At 33.4% G+C, this 19,554-nt stretch overlaps 1 pseudogene; it reads left to right on the top strand.

Annotated features, from left to right (window-relative positions):
• LOC109326987 lies at positions 5,491-17,088 on the top strand (annotated as a pseudogene).

The raw sequence follows: 19,554 nt of genomic DNA, 5'->3' as shown, positions 1-19,554 counted from the left end.
TTGCCCCGTTAATCGATTAAAGAGAAGCCTTAATCGATTAACTAGTCTGTTTTTTGTTATAACTGAAATTTGTTTTAACTATTTAACTGTTTTGCAACGAATGTAACCACCTATTCTCTATGCTATAAATACAAGGCATTGTTCAGAAAACCATAGCATTGCATTCTATTGTGTAGGGCTGTTTAGAGAGCATTTTGCATACGTGTTTTACTGTATTTTTCAAGAGAGTTGCATGCGTGAGAAGAGAGATTATGCTATTTTAATTAATGATTACAGGCTTACTGTTTTTGCATAATTTTGTATTCATTCTTATCTTGCTCACATGCTCATGCATTATATATTGTTAGAGAGAAATTATCTGTATACTAATATTGATTAACTTATTTGAATCTTGATGGCTTAAGTGGTTAGTAAAAGGGTTAATCTTTGAGTCTTTATCTTGTCATATTTTAAGCATTATTGTGCTTAGTATACCTTGTTGTTTAACGTGTTTTTGTGTAGTCTGGATTTGTTTCTTAGTGTGAGATCACCACAGAGATTGAGGTTCTTCACCAAGGCTAGGAGGTCTTGATTTGAGGATAGGAATCTTGGATGGGGCTAGTTCGCGAGAAAGGTTTTCTCAAAGGCGAAGGGTAGAGTCAAACCAAGGATTTAGAGGTCCTAGATTTCAAGAAGGGAGCATCCTATGTGCTTGTAAATTGAATTGGTATTTGTATCCATATTTCAATATTGTGAAGAAAGAAAATCTCCCTGATCTAGACGGGAAGACCTGGATGTAGTTTGTAGTGGACCGCAAATGAACCAGGATAAAAATCCTTTGTGCATTATTCTTTCTCTTTTATGTTCTTTATGTTTCTTGCCATTATAAATTGAATCTGTAATTGAAAAGTTGAATATTTGTTTACTACCATATACTTGATAATCGTGCGTAAAAATATCTGTATTATATCTGTTCAATTTTGTTTTAATTACTGTGCAAATTGCATGTCTGATCATCCTGTTATGTGCAATAGTTAATCGATTAAACCTTGCTGTTAATCGATTAACTGGGCTGTTTTCCAGCAGTTGGGTTTTGGTTCAAGAAGCGGTGATTGATAACCGCTAAACCTATTCAACCTCCCCCTTCTAGGTGTTCCTAGGCCACTGATATCTAACATGTAGCACTATGCGAGCAATTCGGCCGGCAGGGCCCCTTGGGGGGTACCTGCAAAGGCACTATGGCGCTCAAGTCAGTATAAGGGAAGAATAGAGAGAAAAAGTAGAGAGAGTCTAACCCATGTAATAAATGCCATGATATCTTCCTCTATTTATACTGAGGGGGAGAGCTAGCTAGTCACTTACTAGTAGGTTCCATGTGGCGTGATCTGAGCAAGCCATCCTACATGGCCCGATCTGAAGGGAGGTGCTAGGCTATACCTGCTATCTGTCTATGTCTGAGCTAGACATAGGTGACATGTACGGTTGGTGGCGTAACAGAGTTGACTTTCCCTTCTGTCGGTGTCAGATACGGCACGTGTAGCAGGTATGACAAGTCATGATCATTCGACGGAGCAGGTTTGCAGGCATACGATACAACTCTAACACGAGGGACCCACCTGTTGACAAGGGTACATGCTTGTGTTATTGTCTGCCCGAAATGGGTTGGTATGGGTGATATGACCCAAATTACAGAGCATCCAACTCTTCAATATTGAAATTTAAAAAGAAATCAAGAAATTATCTATTTTAATCACATATTTCTATTAGCTTCAACATTAATAATATATATTGTTGTCAGGATAGATATAAATGACAATATTGAAATAATGAAAAAATGAGTTTCTTAAATCATTCACTACATGTTAACTTATTAGAACTTGAGTATTATACCATATTCTAGAGTCAACATAGAGCTATAAAGATGAATTAAAATGTTATATCAATCTTCTAATGGTTTTAAAGTAAAAGATATTATTTCATACTATCTGGTCGTTAAGGAGTGTTACTACATGTCAACCTTGATTAGTAAATTATTGAATTAATTTACTAAAATTTTAGTAATGAACCTATGGTGTCACACACTAACTAGAGTTTTGATTTTTGTTGGACAAGAAAATGTTATTGATTAAATCAAAGAGTTTAATATTATAAATTTTCTTTAAGTGTGATATTATTGTATTTTTTGTTAACACCAAAAATAAAAATAAGTAATTTTAATCATCTGTAATATAATTAACTAGAGTTCGGGTTTTCCAAAAGTTGAACATAATCAATTTGCACCAGATAGATTTGTGTTATGTCATACATCGATTACATAATCGTTCGACTTGAGTTCTAGATAGTGGCTTTTCCAAAACTTGAACTTAATGGAGTTTGTTTAAAATGTATTAAGGTTATAAAATTTTGTTAAATAATAAGGTTGAGAAATTTAAAAGTTATATATAATGACCCATTAAAAATGGGAATACAGTTTTATACGTTACTTCCACCGGTAAAAGTATGTGTAATTATTGTGCATAAATAAATATAGTTTAATACACTACTTCCACCTGTAGAAGTCCTTGTAAATATAATAGAAGTCGTGTGTTAAACCATATATATTCAATCACAATAATTAGAAATACTTCTATCGGTGGAAGTAATGTACAAAATCGCATTCCCAGTTTTCGCATTTATCATTAAAATAAAAATTAATTTCGCATTTTAGTATATTTATTTAAATTGTCTGTGTTTCCTTTGCTTCAGCTCGTCACTCTTCTTCTCTTGCACTCTCTATAACATGTTATGTTTCTTCTCTTTCCTACTTTGAGGAAGTACGTTTCATTTTATGTGATTTTTTTTGTTTATGTGCCTCAAGTGAGTAACTTGTAAAACAGAAAAGTAGTGTCAACTATGCCTTGTTGATGATGTGTATGTGGACATAAAACCTAAGAAATTCAGTAAAGGGTCTAAGTTCTCCTCCCCAATATATTTGGACAGCTTTAATAGACTTGTTGAACTAGTTTTGAACCAGAGTGATAAACTGTTTGAAAACAGGTAGATCATTTTATTTTAGTTTTAGAAGATAGATCCAAGTATGTCTAGTATGTGCAGCCACTATAGAGAAATAGATCCAAGTGTGTCTAGTAATAAATCCACTTTCATAGTGAACATGTACCGGTCCCCAAAGGTCTAGATATAACAAGTCAAAGGGGTTCTGATAAACATTAGTGGAACAAGATGAAGGAATTCTATGGGCTTTACTACAAGAGCATGCATTGCACAAACCCGTAGTAGCTTTATTAGAATGAGTTATATTACAATGAGAAAGAACATTGTAAATGGTTTCTTCATGAGCATGACCTAATCTACAATACCAAAGAAAGTAGTTGCTACTATTAGGACATTTATTTAAAACAATAGAGACATTAATATAACTACAATTTGTAGCACTTATTGGAAAAGCAGAAGATGATGTGGAATGACTGGTTGATGTGGGAATGAGATTTAACACTTATTGGGAAACACATAGAGTCCCTCAAAGTTGAGTGAACCTTTAAGAAGCACCTGATTAGAACCCTAAGATTTGACAACACAATGGTTAGGGTGAAACTCAAAGTAACATTGATTATCACTTGCAAATTGAGAAACACTTACGAGATTCTTTGTAATTTTAGGTACTAATAAGAGATTCTTTAAGGAAAGTGGCACTTTAGCATAATAGGAAGATAGAAAATGAGAATTGCCACTAGAAACATTAGAAGTTTTAAAACTATTACCCATATAGATGTGATCATGACCAAATTGTTCATTTGGTTCATGCAGCATAGTAGGATTAAACATGACATAGTTTGTAGCACCTGAATCAGGATACCAAGGAGAGGGAACCTCAATGTTTTGACTGGTAGTCTGTCCACTTGTGTGCCTACTAGTTGTGACATTCATGGCATAAGGACCAGTAGATGTATGAGAATAGGGCATTGGTCTACTAGGATTATCATAGTTGGGCAAGTTAAATGAGTAACCATAGCCAGGTGCACCATTAAAAGGTGTTGGTTGTCTTGATGGCAATGAATAACAAGCAAATCTAATTGTTGATAGCATGGTTGTAGTTGATAGGTGTTGGGTGGATAATGGCCACCAGATAACTGTCTAGAAGGTCGAATTTGAGGTTTGATAGGACTAATTGGTTGAAAATCCATATGGTGCATAGTAACACCATGTCACATCATGGCCATGACGTTGACAATATTCATATAAGTAATTGATTTTCCTTGAGAGAAAACTGATAATATTCCATAGATGTGATTTTTTTTTTTTGGTTTCCCACAGGTATCCTCGCATTGGAGGCAATCCTCGCATTGGAGGCAATCCTGTCCGAGTCGGGAACATCCACAGGTAAGTGGGGCTAACTCTCCCAACGGACATTTTTTTCATCCACAAGACTCGAACCCGGGTTCTTGCTTAAGGGGATCAAGCATGTACCACTTGAACCAACGCCCGTTGGTTCCATAGATGTGATTGATACCATGTAAATTGAGAATCTCATAATGAAAAGGATCTAGAAAATTCTAAATTATTGAGAGAGGAGAAAGAGAGATAGAGAGAAAACAGAAAACTGCAAATTTGAATATGAATTAATGAATCTTACTTACGATTGAGGCTAGATTCATACTTATATGATCTAGGTAATGGCGCCAAACTTAGTGGCAGCTGGCAATGCATAACTGCCAACTAGCCACTCTAATCTAACTACTGAAACTAACCAGAATATGGTTGACGGTTAGCTAATTGTTTATGTTTTTACACAATCACTGCCTACTCACTAATACAGGCAAGCTATATGTTACTAGTTATTTGGTTGTATGTTTAAGTGTGTGATGCTTGTTGTTGTGCATTAAACCGGCTGTTGTACTATCTCTTGATCTATATTTACTATATTGTCACGTTGTGAACTTTTTACTCAATAACTAACCTTTAGTTTTAGTTTTTCCAAATTGAAAATCTTAAGTTGGAGGTAGTGGATAAAAAGTATTCAACGCATAAATTGACTCTTCTAAATATTCAACGCATAAATTCTATGGAGGTAGTGGATAAAAAGTATTTTACTTATACATTATTATTGATAATGATATGTTGATTCTATGTTTCCCAACCAACTTGCCTAATACTTGCAGTTGTTTAGAATTTGGAGTAACCTTTTGTTTTCCCGAGTGGCAAAAATACATTTTCTTGTATTGTTTGAGAAGCAAAATGATTTGAAGTCTCCATGTTTCAGCTACAAACAAAATAGAGCATATTTATCTAAAAAATTGATTGCACTTCTATGCTATGGAGGAGTGCCAAATGAATTCTTCATGGATATTCTTATGAGTAATTTGGAAGATGCAAACCATATCTACTTCAATAAGCATACTGCACTCAATGGTAGTTTTCTTACATACTTCAAGCTACTAATACTTCCATTGGTCATATTTAATCATAAAAACTACTCTTTATTTCTATACAATTGTAATTGTCCTACTACCTAAAATGTGTGGGAATCCCTCTCGGTGGTGTTTTTCAATTGTTGATGCAGTACCTGTAGTTTCTGTCAACTATGGTGAGATGAATGAATACAATGCTGCAGGAATGATTTTAAGTGGGCTTCCTCTTGATGAACCATATTTACAGTATCGTCTTTCAATACTTGCAAAAGAGGTAAAGAAGAGGCTTTGAGGAGGAAAGCTAAATGTACCCGAATGTTTCTATCTAATGTGGACTGTTGATCCCACCGGATGGCTGAAAAGGAATCAAGTTTGTATAATTTAGTAAGCTTAAATCTCATAATTGTTCTAAGGATTAGTAAAATTTGTCTTGTTTTCTTATTTTATTTTTATCTATGATATGTTGGCTGTGTGCTATAGATTCTTACTATGTATATGTGTATACAACTCTTTGCCGTAGAAAGTTGAAGTTCTTTTTAATTGTGTTATTCTAATGTTACTACCAAATCTGCAAGTTTACTTTTAGTGTAGGACAAAAGGCTAGGCATAATCATTCGTCTTGTTGGTATGCAATATTGATAAATAGATATAAAAAAATATGCTATGGCCATATCCAACAATGGATTTTTTTTTAGAAACATGTTAGAAATATAAGCTATCAGGTATGTGTTGACTCTCTCAATTCTTTTTTTATAGTGAAAATAGCCAAATTATTAGGGATGTGCTGGTTTGGCGAAATCTAGGTTTACATTTGTGGGACATTGACATATTGCATGACATATATGTGTACGGGTTAGAATTGTTGGGTCCCACAGGGCTCTATAACTCACCTAGAGGGGGTGAATAGGTGATACAGTATACAATAGTCGTTGCTCGATAAACAAACAAATTATACAAAATTCACACACAGTTTAATCGATTAAACACAACTATAATTGATATGTTGATAATCGATTAACTAAACACCTTAGTCGATTAATAAGTTCTTTTTCTATGAAAACAATTTTCTTTTGATATCCAAGATTACCAACATTCAACTAAACTTATATGCAATCTTTTAGATGATTAAGAACAGTAAATACATAAAACTGAATATGCAATTAACTCGGAATGATATGCATGTCAAGTTAAGTAAATCATGTAATACGAAAATATAAAAAGTTAAGGGTTGAGAAGAATGAGACATGGTTTTTATCTTGGTTCGTTTGCGGGTCCACTTGTAAACTACATCCAAACCTCCCTTTCTGATCTTGGGAGATTTTTCTTCACTACGGAAATTATGAGTTCTTTCACAAACAAAATTCCAATACAAGACACAAGACGCTCATTTCTTGGAGTCGATGAGCCTCCCACTTCGGTTTGACTATTAAGCTCACCTACTCGGATACTCACACCTTCCTTGACTCTAACCCCAACTTCTCTTTTGCTTGAACCAAGACCTTTTGCTTCTCGTGAAGACACTTACTTTACCGGAGCTAGGGTTTTCCCAAACCTATTATCTTTCAATGGTGATACAACACACCAAGAGAATATTTTGTTGCCTTGTCTAAAATCTTTCAAGTTATATGTGCACCTCAATATGCAGAATTAACATTCTTCTACAATCTAAGAACCCCTCTATAAATCTCACAATCACAATACAAAAAATGTGAGATGCAAGATTTCTTTTTACAAAAAGATTTGACAATGAAGCTTTATGGGGATCTTTCTAAAGATTCACCTTTTTCTCTTTTTCAAAAGAACACATTGAAAATCTCTCTAAAGATATGAAAGTGAAAAAGCTATGATTTTCAAAACAATGTAAAATTTGTTTTTCGTGTATGTGTTCTAACTCTATGAAAATCTAATCATGTATGTTATAATGAAGCAATATGAAAAACTTGGGCAAATATACAATTCTGTTTTCAGCTACTGTTAATCGATTATCACTTAAATTTAATCGATTAATGATTCTTGAAATTACCAGAAAAACAGAAATGACAACAAATCTTAATCGATTAAATCCATACTTAATCGATTAAAAGATTCCCAAGAATTCAACGCTTAATCGATTAAAATATATCTTAATCAATTAATGGTTTTACAAAAGGATAATTCAATATGATATGAACCTCCTACATGATTTATAAAAGTATAATGCATGACTTTGAGTGATGTATGATTTAAAACTCATTTTAAATGCATCCAAAATTATATGATCATGTATGTATGCATGTGCATGTAAATCATGCATGTATGCATGTAAATCATGCATGTATGCATGTAAGTCTAATTTTAGTTATGATTGATTTTAGCTTGTGAGACTTCCATTAAGGTTCATCCTAGCCTAGACTCTTTCTAAGCAAACATCTTAAGACCTAATAAAGATATAAAAGACTTAGCCTCTAGATCTTCTTGAATGTTTTACCTTGTGTGAACATGTGTCTTAGACTTTGTTGTTTGCTGATTTGTTCATCCCTTCAATCTTGTCCTGGATATACAATCCTTGTTGTCGATCTTTGTCTTTATCAAACCTTGTCTTTCATCAATCTTTGTCTTCATCAACCTTTGTCCTAGATACACAATCTGCTCATTCATGCATTCTTGCATCTTCAAGAATCTTATGTTGATCATGGGTAGTGTGCAATTGTTTCCACCGTGTTGGACCTTGCTTCATAGCAGATGAGAGTGAGATAGATGGAGGTGATTTTGATGGTGACATTTACTAGGTCTCAAAAAATCCTTAGGTTTCGGTTTCAATTTCTATTGTGCATGGAACTTGTGTTTTTTGTTTTTAACAAAACGGTTGTTGTTACACTTTTTGTTTTCATTTTTCTCTTCATAAATTGAATACAAATTTGTTTGTGTGGTATATAACAAAATTTCAACCTCCCGCTTTGCTTCAATTTTTATGTTGGTTAATAGCAATATTTTTAATGCACTGCTTTTTCCTCGTTGTGCTACACTAGCAATAATTTTGATATGGTTGTTTATACTTTTCTTGCATCCATTAGATAACAAAAAAGCAACACAATTCAGGTGTGTATCATTCTATACAAACAGAGAATTGTTTAATTGTATTTGTTGATTTTTGATCAGAAGACGATGGATGGATGAGTATTGGCTCTAAATAATTTGACATTGTCTTTTTGGAAAAATTGATATTAGAGGTCATAGAGACTTGGTTAGGATTAGTTTTAATGGAATGGGATTTATAAATTGTTGATTTGAATTAGGTACATAATATCCTAGAAGTTCGATCAGAGCAGACAAGGTAGTATCGTCATCTTGAGTAATTGAGATTTGATTGTAGCCTAATCTTGTCATCTTTATTGCTTTAAAAATTGGTATGAACCTTGTATTTATGTGTTCTGAGCCAGTGTATGTTCGCTTAAGAAGTTGATAGTACTACAACATTTTTTTCCTACTAACCATTCCATTTGTATTTGAAATGTTTCACTTATTGCAATATTTCAAAAGGAGCGACCATTGGATTCAAAGTCTTGCATTTTGCAATGATGCCAGATTGGGTTCTAGCATTAAAAATCTGAGTGCATTTTCAGATGAGGAACTCGAAACCTGGCTCCAATCAAGGTTGGTGTTATGGTGTCCATATGACAATATAGTGTATATGTAGGACCAAATGTTGTAATTTTATTTTTCTGAAGTAGAAGTTTGTGCAGACATAATTAGGCCTATATCTGTCGGTTGTCACCCATTTCTTCCAATCGTGGCTTGAAAACCTCACAATGCATTTTACTGAATTTTAACCATTTTAAGTGATATAACAAATACCAGCTTTGTAGTTTTTGTTGTGTAATTATTAGAGTGCTCCTTAACATAGAAATTTGGCCTTTGAAGTGTCATTGTAGTGTTTTTACTATATATTCTTTGCTACCAAAGGCAAAAAGAGTTTTCCGTGGTATCAAGTTGGTAGTGAAGATTTTTTTTAAATATAAAAGAAATAAAATTTCCAGTTTTAATTAGGTAATCATAACCTGAAAGGTTTCCTCTTTCCAGTAATGCAACAGATTTGGCAATTGATAGCTAGATGGCAACCATGGATCGTTTTTTATTTTAGAAAATGACTGCTCTGAAGAAAGAGAGAACTACGCATGAGACAAAACATGCTTAAGTTGATTGATATATATTATGAAGCATTAAATGCTCATATGAAAGATAGAGTAAAAGTTAGTTATCATATATTATTCTTAAATAGTTGGCCTAATGACAACATTATGTTTTGTAATGAAATCTGTCTGCAGCTAAAAAATTTATAAACTTTGTCTACCTTCGGTACCAATTTCTCTATTGAGTTTTCTAATTTGAACTTTGCGCTCTATTGAGTTTTCTAATTTGAACTTTGCGGTGATCCTTTAACAACATATCCAAGTTCCAAATGATTTGGTTCTAAAGATATTCCCTCATATTATGGAAAGGGACAAATTGTTCACTTCAACCTCTATCTTAGACCTTGATTTTAGCTAGATTTCATTCTTTTTTTATTCCTTTCTTGGTTTGGGTCTTCAACTCATTGAGTTGTTTTTCTTGTTCTTTTTCTGGTTATGGATAGGAGTATCACTTGTTCTCCTAATACTCTCTTTTTGGTTATATATTGTTATTGTTGATATAAAAAAAAACCTCTATCTTAGATTTAATATATGATGAGGTTAAAAGAAGACAAACTAACGATGACATGTCTGGGAAAGGCGAGAACTTGAAATTTAGCCAATTATCTAAGTTATTTCTTCCATACTTTATAACGTGGTGCCACAATTTGTACATTATACCCCACCCACCTTCACTTGTTAACAACATCACTCTTTTATTTTTTTTATCCATGTGTTAACATAAATTAGAAAACTCTCATGTTTTGTGTTGGAATACCAATGACATATATGGAGAAGGGGGGATCATTATATAAGGAGTATAGGAAGGATATGACTCCTGACTTAAGAGACCCTTCTAAATCCAAAGATGGGGCAGCTGAAGTCATTAAGATTTATAAGCAAGTAAGCATTTTTCCTTTTTTTGTGTATGATGTTACTTATGAGTTATGGCTGCTATTTCCTGAGTTAATCAGTGGATGCTAGTCTCTTAAGCCATCTAAATTGTCATATCATATTCATAAGACATATCATCTAGTTAATTGTATGTTCATGCATCTATCATACATGTTATATGTGCATATTAGGCATAATATAATTGGTAAAACATGTGTATATATTGTGTATAACATATGAGAAGTTTACCATTTGAAACATATGCATAAATGTTCCAGTTAATCGATTAACGTGGTAACTTAATCGATTAACTCAACTGCTTTTCTTTTAAATATGTGTTTTCTGTTTGAACTGAATTATGTGTCATTATGTTGCCCCGTTAATCGATTAAAGAGAAGCCTTAATCGATTAACTAGTCTGTTTTTTGTTATAACTGAAATTTGTTTTAACTATTTAACTGTTTTGCAACGAATGTAACCACCTATTCTCTATGCTATAAATACAAGGCATTGTTCAGAAAACCATAGCATTGCATTCTATTGTGTAGGGCTGTTTAGAGAGCATTTTGCATACGTGTTTTACTGTATTTTTCAAGAGAGTTGCATGCGTGAGAAGAGAGATTATGCTATTTTAATTAATGATTACAGGCTTACTGTTTTTGCATAATTTTGTATTCATTCTTATCTTGCTCACATGCTCATGCATTATATATTGTTAGAGAGAAATTATCTGTATACTAATATTGATTAACTTATTTGAATCTTGATGGCTTAAGTGGTTAGTAAAATGGTTAATCTTTGAGTCTTTATCTTGTCATATTTTAAGCATTATTGTGCTTAGTATACCTTGTTGTTTAACGTGTTTTTGTGTAGTCTGGATTTGTTTCTTAGTGTGAGATCACCACAGAGATTGAGGTTCTTCACCAAGGCTAGGAGGTCTTGATTTGAGGATAGGAATCTTGGATGGGGCTAGTTCGCGAGAAAGGTTTTCTCAAAGGCGAAGGGTAGAGTCAAACCAAGGATTTAGAGGTCCTAGATTTCAAGAAGGGAGCATCCTATGTGCTTGTAAATTGAATTGGTATTTGTATCCATATTTCAATATTGTGAAGAAAGAAAATCTCCCTGATCTAGACGGGAAGACCTGGATGTAGTTTGTAGTGGACCGCAAATGAACCAGGATAAAAATCCTTTGTGCATTATTCTTTCTCTTTTATGTTCTTTATGTTTCTTGCCATTATAAATTGAATCTGTAATTGAAAAGTTGAATATTTGTTTACTACCATATACTTGATAATCGTGCGTAAAAATATCTGTATTATATCTGTTCAATTTTGTTTTAATTACTGTGCAAATTGCATGTCTGATCATCCTGTTATGTGCAATAGTTAATCGATTAAACCTTGCTGTTAATCGATTAACTGGGCTGTTTTCCAGCAGTTGGGTTTTGGTTCAAGAAGCGGTGATTGATAACCGCTAAACCTATTCAACCTCCCCCTTCTAGGTGTTCCTAGGCCACTGATATCTAACATGTAGCACTATGCGAGCAATTCGGCCGGCAGGGCCCCTTGGGGGGTACCTGCAAAGGCACTATGGCGCTCAAGTCAGTATAAGGGAAGAATAGAGAGAAAAAGTAGAGAGAGTCTAACCCATGTAATAAATGCCATGATATCTTCCTCTATTTATACTGAGGGGGAGAGCTAGCTAGTCACTTACTAGTAGGTTCCATGTGGCGTGATCTGAGCAAGCCATCCTACATGGCCCGATCTGAAGGGAGGTGCTAGGCTATACCTGCTATCTGTCTATGTCTGAGCTAGACATAGGTGACATGTACGGTTGGTGGCGTAACAGAGTTGACTTTCCCTTCTGTCGGTGTCAGATACGGCACGTGTAGCAGGTATGACAAGTCATGATCATTCGACGGAGCAGGTTTGCAGGCATACGATACAACTCTAACACGAGGGACCCACCTGTTGACAAGGGTACATGCTTGTGTTATTGTCTGCCCGAAATGGGTTGGTATGGGTGATATGACCCAAATTACAGAGCATCCAACTCTTCAATATTGAAATTTAAAAAGAAATCAAGAAATTATCTATTTTAATCACATATTTCTATTAGCTTCAACATTAATAATATATATTGTTGTCAGGATAGATATAAATGACAATATTGAAATAATGAAAAAATGAGTTTCTTAAATCATTCACTACATGTTAACTTATTAGAACTTGAGTATTATACCATATTCTAGAGTCAACATAGAGCTATAAAGATGAATTAAAATGTTATATCAATCTTCTAATGGTTTTAAAGTAAAAGATATTATTTCATACTATCTGGTCGTTAAGGAGTGTTACTACATGTCAACCTTGATTAGTAAATTATTGAATTAATTTACTAAAATTTTAGTAATGAACCTATGGTGTCACACACTAACTAGAGTTTTGATTTTTGTTGGACAAGAAAATGTTATTGATTAAATCAAAGAGTTTAATATTATAAATTTTCTTTAAGTGTGATATTATTGTATTTTTTGTTAACACCAAAAATAAAAATAAGTAATTTTAATCATCTGTAATATAATTAACTAGAGTTCGGGTTTTCCAAAAGTTGAACATAATCAATTTGCACCAGATAGATTTGTGTTATGTCATACATCGATTACATAATCGTTCGACTTGAGTTCTAGATAGTGGCTTTTCCAAAACTTGAACTTAATGGAGTTTGTTTAAAATGTATTAAGGTTATAAAATTTTGTTAAATAATAAGGTTGAGAAATTTAAAAGTTATATATAATGACCCATTAAAAATGGGAATACAGTTTTATACGTTACTTCCACCGGTAAAAGTATGTGTAATTATTGTGCATAAATAAATATAGTTTAATACACTACTTCCACCTGTAGAAGTCCTTGTAAATATAATAGAAGTCGTGTGTTAAACCATATATATTCAATCACAATAATTAGAAATACTTCTATCGGTGGAAGTAATGTACAAAATCGCATTCCCAGTTTTCGCATTTATCATTAAAATAAAAATTAATTTCGCATTTTAGTATATTTATTTAAATTGTCTGTGTTTCCTTTGCTTCAGCTCGTCACTCTTCTTCTCTTGCACTCTCTATAACATGTTATGTTTCTTCTCTTTCCTACTTTGAGGAAGTACGTTTCATTTTATGTGATTTTTTTTGTTTATGTGCCTCAAGTGAGTAACTTGTAAAACAGAAAAGTAGTGTCAACTATGCCTTGTTGATGATGTGTATGTGGACATAAAACCTAAGAAATTCAGTAAAGGGTCTAAGTTCTCCTCCCCAATATATTTGGACAGCTTTAATAGACTTGTTGAACTAGTTTTGAACCAGAGTGATAAACTGTTTGAAAACAGGTAGATCATTTTATTTTAGTTTTAGAAGATAGATCCAAGTATGTCTAGTATGTGCAGCCACTATAGAGAAATAGATCCAAGTGTGTCTAGTAATAAATCCACTTTCATAGTGAACATGTACCGGTCCCCAAAGGTCTAGATATAACAAGTCAAAGGGGTTCTGATAAACATTAGTGGAACAAGATGAAGGAATTCTATGGGCTTTACTACAAGAGCATGCATTGCACAAACCCGTAGTAGCTTTATTAGAATGAGTTATATTACAATGAGAAAGAACATTGTAAATGGTTTCTTCATGAGCATGACCTAATCTACAATACCAAAGAAAGTAGTTGCTACTATTAGGACATTTATTTAAAACAATAGAGACATTAATATAACTACAATTTGTAGCACTTATTGGAAAAGCAGAAGATGATGTGGAATGACTGGTTGATGTGGGAATGAGATTTAACACTTATTGGGAAACACATAGAGTCCCTCAAAGTTGAGTGAACCTTTAAGAAGCACCTGATTAGAACCCTAAGATTTGACAACACAATGGTTAGGGTGAAACTCAAAGTAACATTGATTATCACTTGCAAATTGAGAAACACTTACGAGATTCTTTGTAATTTTAGGTACTAATAAGAGATTCTTTAAGGAAAGTGGCACTTTAGCATAATAGGAAGATAGAAAATGAGAATTGCCACTAGAAACATTAGAAGTTTTAAAACTATTACCCATATAGATGTGATCATGACCAAATTGTTCATTTGGTTCATGCAGCATAGTAGGATTAAACATGACATAGTTTGTAGCACCTGAATCAGGATACCAAGGAGAGGGAACCTCAATGTTTTGACTGGTAGTCTGTCCACTTGTGTGCCTACTAGTTGTGACATTCATGGCATAAGGACCAGTAGATGTATGAGAATAGGGCATTGGTCTACTAGGATTATCATAGTTGGGCAAGTTAAATGAGTAACCATAGCCAGGTGCACCATTAAAAGGTGTTGGTTGTCTTGATGGCAATGAATAACAAGCAAATCTAATTGTTGATAGCATGGTTGTAGTTGATAGGTGTTGGGTGGATAATGGCCACCAGATAACTGTCTAGAAGGTCGAATTTGAGGTTTGATAGGACTAATTGGTTGAAAATCCATATGGTGCATAGTAACACCATGTCACATCATGGCCATGACGTTGACAATATTCATATAAGTAATTGATTTTCCTTGAGAGAAAACTGATAATATTCCATAGATGTGATTTTTTTTTTTTGGTTTCCCACAGGTATCCTCGCATTGGAGGCAATCCTCGCATTGGAGGCAATCCTGTCCGAGTCGGGAACATCCACAGGTAAGTGGGGCTAACTCTCCCAACGGACATTTTTTTCATCCACAAGACTCGAACCCGGGTTCTTGCTTAAGGGGATCAAGCATGTACCACTTGAACCAACGCCCGTTGGTTCCATAGATGTGATTGATACCATGTAAATTGAGAATCTCATAATGAAAAGGATCTAGAAAATTCTAAATTATTGAGAGAGGAGAAAGAGAGATAGAGAGAAAACAGAAAACTGCAAATTTGAATATGAATTAATGAATCTTACTTACGATTGAGGCTAGATTCATACTTATATGATCTAGGTAATGGCGCCAAACTTAGTGGCAGCTGGCAATGCATAACTGCCAACTAGCCACTCTAATCTAACTACTGAAACTAACCAGAATATGGTTGACGGTTAGCTAATTGTTTATGTTTTTACACAATCACTGCCTACTCACTAATACAGGCAAGCTATATGTTACTAGTTATTTGGTTGTATGTTTAAGTGTGTGATGCTTGTTGTTGTGCATTAAACCGGCTGTTGTACTATCTCTTGATCTATATTTACTATATTGTCACGTTGTGAACTTTTTACTCAATAACTAACCTTTAGTTTTAGTTTTTCCAAATTGAAAATCTTAAGTTGGAGGTAGTGGATAAAAAGTATTCAACGCATAAATTGACTCTTCTAAATATTCAACGCATAAATTCTATGGAGGTAGTGGATAAAAAGTATTTTACTTATACATTATTATTGATAATGATATGTTGATTCTATGTTTCCCAACCAACTTGCCTAATACTTGCAGTTGTTTAGAATTTGGAGTAACCTTTTGTTTTCCCGAGTGGCAAAAATACATTTTCTTGTATTGTTTGAGAAGCAAAATGATTTGAAGTCTCCATGTTTCAGCTACAAACAAAATAGAGCATATTTATCTAAAAAATTGATTGCACTTCTATGCTATGGAGGAGTGCCAAATGAATTCTTCATGGATATTCTTATGAGTAATTTGGAAGATGCAAACCATATCTACTTCAATAAGCATACTGCACTCAATGGTAGTTTTCTTACATACTTCAAGCTACTAATACTTCCATTGGTCATATTTAATCATAAAAACTACTCTTTATTTCTATACAATTGTAATTGTCCTACTACCTAAAATGTGTGGGAATCCCTCTCGGTGGTGTTTTTCAATTGTTGATGCAGTACCTGTAGTTTCTGTCAACTATGGTGAGATGAATGAATACAATGCTGCAGGAATGATTTTAAGTGGGCTTCCTCTTGATGAACCATATTTACAGTATCGTCTTTCAATACTTGCAAAAGAGGTAAAGAAGAGGCTTTGAGGAGGAAAGCTAAATGTACCCGAATGTTTCTATCTAATGTGGACTGTTGATCCCACCGGATGGCTGAAAAGGAATCAAGTTTGTATAATTTAGTAAGCTTAAATCTCATAATTGTTCTAAGGATTAGTAAAATTTGTCTTGTTTTCTTATTTTATTTTTATCTATGATATGTTGGCTGTGTGCTATAGATTCTTACTATGTATATGTGTATACAACTCTTTGCCGTAGAAAGTTGAAGTTCTTTTTAATTGTGTTATTCTAATGTTACTACCAAATCTGCAAGTTTACTTTTAGTGTAGGACAAAAGGCTAGGCATAATCATTCGTCTTGTTGGTATGCAATATTGATAAATAGATATAAAAAAATATGCTATGGCCATATCCAACAATGGATTTTTTTTTAGAAACATGTTAGAAATATAAGCTATCAGGTATGTGTTGACTCTCTCAATTCTTTTTTTATAGTGAAAATAGCCAAATTATTAGGGATGTGCTGGTTTGGCGAAATCTAGGTTTACATTTGTGGGACATTGACATATTGCATGACATATATGTGTACGGGTTAGAATTGTTGGGTCCCACAGGGCTCTATAACTCACCTAGAGGGGGTGAATAGGTGATACAGTATACAATAGTCGTTGCTCGATAAACAAACAAATTATACAAAATTCACACACAGTTTAATCGATTAAACACAACTATAATTGATATGTTGATAATCGATTAACTAAACACCTTAGTCGATTAATAAGTTCTTTTTCTATGAAAACAATTTTCTTTTGATATCCAAGATTACCAACATTCAACTAAACTTATATGCAATCTTTTAGATGATTAAGAACAGTAAATACATAAAACTGAATATGCAATTAACTCGGAATGATATGCATGTCAAGTTAAGTAAATCATGTAATACGAAAATATAAAAAGTTAAGGGTTGAGAAGAATGAGACATGGTTTTTATCTTGGTTCGTTTGCGGGTCCACTTGTAAACTACATCCAAACCTCCCTTTCTGATCTTGGGAGATTTTTCTTCACTACGGAAATTATGAGTTCTTTCACAAACAAAATTCCAATACAAGACACAAGACGCTCATTTCTTGGAGTCGATGAGCCTCCCACTTCGGTTTGACTATTAAGCTCACCTACTCGGATACTCACACCTTCCTTGACTCTAACCCCAACTTCTCTTTTGCTTGAACCAAGACCTTTTGCTTCTCGTGAAGACACTTACTTTACCGGAGCTAGGGTTTTCCCAAACCTATTATCTTTCAATGGTGATACAACACACCAAGAGAATATTTTGTTGCCTTGTCTAAAATCTTTCAAGTTATATGTGCACCTCAATATGCAGAATTAACATTCTTCTACAATCTAAGAACCCCTCTATAAATCTCACAATCACAATACAAAAAATGTGAGATGCAAGATTTCTTTTTACAAAAAGATTTGACAATGAAGCTTTATGGGGATCTTTCTAAAGATTCACCTTTTTCTCTTTTTCAAAAGAACACATTGAAAATCTCTCTAAAGATATGAAAGTGAAAAAGCTATGATTTTCAAAACAATGTAAAATTTGTTTTTCGTGTATGTGTTCTAACTCTATGAAAATCTAATCATGTATGTTATAATGAAGCAATATGAAAAACTTGGGCAAATATACAATTCTGTTTTCAGCTACTGTTAATCGATTATCACTTAAATTTAATCGATTAATGATTCTTGAAATTACCAGAAAAACAGAAATGACAACAAATCTTAATCGATTAAATCCATACTTAATCGATTAAAAGATTCCCAAGAATTCAACGCTTAATCGATTAAAATATATCTTAATCAATTAATGGTTTTACAAAAGGATAATTCAATATGATATGAACCTCCTACATGATTTATAAAAGTATAATGCATGACTTTGAGTGATGTATGATTTAAAACTCATTTTAAATGCATCCAAAATTATATGATCATGTATGTATGCATGTGCATGTAAATCATGCATGTATGCATGTAAATCATGCATGTATGCATGTAAGTCTAATTTTAGTTATGATTGATTTTAGCTTGTGAGACTTCCATTAAGGTTCATCCTAGCCTAGACTCTTTCTAAGCAAACATCTTAAGACCTAATAAAGATATAAAAGACTTAGCCTCTAGATCTTCTTGAATGTTTTACCTTGTGTGAACATGTGTCTTAGACTTTGTTGTTTGCTGATTTGTTCATCCCTTCAATCTTGTCCTGGATATACAATCCTTGTTGTCGATCTTTGTCTTTATCAAACCTTGTCTTTCATCAATCTTTGTCTTCATCAACCTTTGTCCTAGATACACAATCTGCTCATTCATGCATTCTTGCATCTTCAAGAATCTTATGTTGATCATGGGTAGTGTGCAATTGTTTCCACCGTGTTGGACCTTGCTTCATAGCAGATGAGAGTGAGATAGATGGAGGTGATTTTGATGGTGACATTTACTAGGTCTCAAAAAATCCTTAGGTTTCGGTTTCAATTTCTATTGTGCATGGAACTTGTGTTTTTTGTTTTTAACAAAACGGTTGTTGTTACACTTTTTGTTTTCATTTTTCTCTTCATAAATTGAATACAAATTTGTTTGTGTGGTATATAACAAAATTTCAACCTCCCGCTTTGCTTCAATTTTTATGTTGGTTAATAGCAATATTTTTAATGCACTGCTTTTTCCTCGTTGTGCTACACTAGCAATAATTTTGATATGGTTGTTTATACTTTTCTTGCATCCATTAGATAACAAAAAAGCAACACAATTCAGGTGTGTATCATTCTATACAAACAGAGAATTGTTTAATTGTATTTGTTGATTTTTGATCAGAAGACGATGGATGGATGAGTATTGGCTCTAAATAATTTGACATTGTCTTTTTGGAAAAATTGATATTAGAGGTCATAGAGACTTGGTTAGGATTAGTTTTAATGGAATGGGATTTATAAATTGTTGATTTGAATTAGGTACATAATATCCTAGAAGTTCGATCAGAGCAGACAAGGTAGTATCGTCATCTTGAGTAATTGAGATTTGATTGTAGCCTAATCTTGTCATCTTTATT

The sequence above is a fragment of the Lupinus angustifolius genome, chromosome LG02 (assembly GCF_001865875.1).
Source record: "Lupinus angustifolius cultivar Tanjil chromosome LG02, LupAngTanjil_v1.0, whole genome shotgun sequence".
In the NCBI taxonomy this organism is placed as follows: domain Eukaryota; kingdom Viridiplantae; phylum Streptophyta; class Magnoliopsida; order Fabales; family Fabaceae; genus Lupinus; species Lupinus angustifolius.
Note: the sequence above shows the minus strand (reverse complement) of the source record. Positions and strands in the feature narration are given on the sequence as shown.